At 45.2% G+C, this 2313-nt stretch overlaps 1 long non-coding RNA gene across 2 annotated transcripts; it reads right to left on the reverse strand.

Moving 5' to 3' along the window:
- Positions 1-241: 241 nt before the first annotated feature.
- On the reverse strand, positions 242-2303 carry LOC108448397. Of its 2 annotated transcripts, XR_001864284.1 has the most exons (3): positions 2151-2303; positions 1284-1406; positions 242-800 (listed from the first exon to the last, which is right to left on the reverse strand). It is a non-coding gene; the product is annotated as an uncharacterized LOC108448397 (long non-coding RNA). The 2 variants fall into 2 exon arrangements; XR_001864283.1 differs by lacking the exon at positions 1284-1406.
- Positions 2304-2313: the final 10 nt, after the last annotated feature.

The following is a 2313-nucleotide window of genomic DNA, read 5'->3' on the forward strand; positions in this document are numbered from 1 at the left end:
CCCCCTCCCTGTGCCACAGCCGTGGTGCGTAACGCCCGTTCCGAGTCCTTAGGTGTGCAGGTGACAGTCACGGCCTGGAGCACGGCTGCTCCCAGGGGGACGCCCTGGGACGGGAGGCCAGGGGGAATTCGTTCCCCACACGCCGCAGCTCCCCGTTCCGGGTGGGATTGACCTCCTCTGCGAAGGCAGTGCTCTATCGTCACTGAAACTACGGGAAAAATAGAAACTCTCCAACAACATCTTTTCCATGTTAGAGAATTATGTATTACTTTATTCTGGCCAGGATGTGCAATGGAAATTATTTCATCCACACATGCATGGGCTGTGCAGTGAAAACCATTCCATCACACGTGGTTCTTCACCAGACTTTTCACATATTGTTTATACATGCAAAACCCAAAGAAATTCTTGTTCTTCGTCTTTTTTTTCCCGAACCTGGTGGGGGGAGGGGTGGTTGTGCCTTCTCTCAGAGTATATATATATTTCTAAATTTGGCCAAACTGGAACAGTCTTAAATGACATAATTCTTTGTATTCGACCTCCTATTGGTTATTGATTCCTTTGCTTTTGATGCTAATTTGGTCCTTATTTTTTGGCTCTCTTATCAGTCTTTTCCCAGACCGGGTGTCTCCAACTGCACTGGGGGGGTAATGTTTGCTTATCTCCCGTGTGTCTTCTGGCTACTCCCAATCTGTTCATGTTAAGCTCATCCGGCCTCACCCAGTGAACAGAGTCTTGAACAGAGTCTTTTGAAGAGAAACTTCAAATCCCCCTCCCACTGGATGAAGGTGAACAAACCCCTGCGGGGAAAAAAAAATTTAAGTGTTGCATCATTTCCAATATTGTAGCTTCCAAACTTTTTTCAGACCCTCTTCCCAAGAACGAATTTTTACATCCTCCTCCTCCTCTTGGGCTTGGAACATTAAATACTAGCATAAGCGATTTCATTTCTGCTACACACTCAATCTTACTTACAACTGAGTGACTTGCAAAGTGGAAATTGCTGTATGACAGCCCTGCACTCTAAAGAACTTCTACCACGTGTACTTGGAACAGAAATGTTCTTCCATAATGGCATAAAACAAAACTTGCTGTACGCATGAAAATTTCAGAGAGTGAGACTGGCTTATCACATATAAGAAACATACATACTGCATCATTACAATTCAAAAGCCAGTTCCCTGGGATTCTGATAGACAGCATTTAACTGTATGCAACTGTACCAAAACAAGACCAATTACAAAATGACCAGGTTGTCTTTAAAGAGTTATTTAGAATCTTACCACTGCCAACAGGCTCTAAAATTATTTTTCTATTAAAATCCTTGGTTGCAAACTTAGATCGGATCTTTTCCTGCTGTGCGAGTCACAAAATATGCAGGTAGCCAAGATGGCCAAAATCCACATCTGAAGTATAAAAAATAGATTTATTCCATCATCACGCTGGCAAAACAGTGGACACAGACATCACTAAGCTTACTGGATCTTAGCAGGGGCAGAAAGTGTGTGCGGCAGGCCTGTGCACTGCTATAAGGTAACATCGTGCCCAGCACGGGCACATTGCTTCACGAGGGTGTGTTTTTACAATCTCTGAGCGTCTCTATCTCTCTTCTCTCCCCCCACAAGTAGGCCCAAGCAAACGGGGAAAATACACTTAAGTCTTTAACATCCTGATATCTTCTTTGAGAGAATTCCATTTCTTTCGGCTGACAGAAAACAACTTAAAGCAAACACAAATACCTGAAATTTCCACACTGAGAAATTTTAGGATCTCCCAGGGACAAGGTTGGTCTTTGAGAGAAAACAATTCTAGAAACAACTTTGTCCTCGCCAATCCGTTTTGAACCTTTTCCTCCCGACACCTCCCCGTATAGACACTTTTAATGTTGAATAGTGAATTAATAGCAATACCAAACCCAGTACACCCTGTGCAGGTGCATCCGATTGCAATCTTAGAAAGCTTTTTAAAAATCTTTTTATAGAATTAGCCTGCCTTTCATTAATATGACTAAACCGAGCATTACACTTCTAAAGGAGTCACTTACTGCTTTTCTAGACTGTTATTTTGTAAACAAACCCAGCAGAGGTACGACAGCCATCGAGAGCTGCATTCTAGAAAACGTTTACATATTGCACATGTTGAAGCGGTACCTTCGCTTCTCGCTGCCGCCCCCCTGCTCTGCTCCCCGAGCACTGCGCCGGCAGCGAGCGACGGTGAGTCCCGAGCGTGGGGCGGCGCTGCTCGGCCTCGCCCCGAACTCCAACTCCTCGCAGGTAGCGGCCCCGGAAGCGGAAGGAGCCGCTTGGCCCCCCG

Source organism: Corvus brachyrhynchos, unplaced genomic scaffold, assembly GCF_000691975.1.
Source record: "Corvus brachyrhynchos isolate BGI_N302 unplaced genomic scaffold, ASM69197v1 scaffold351, whole genome shotgun sequence".
NCBI lineage: Eukaryota > Metazoa > Chordata > Aves > Passeriformes > Corvidae > Corvus > Corvus brachyrhynchos.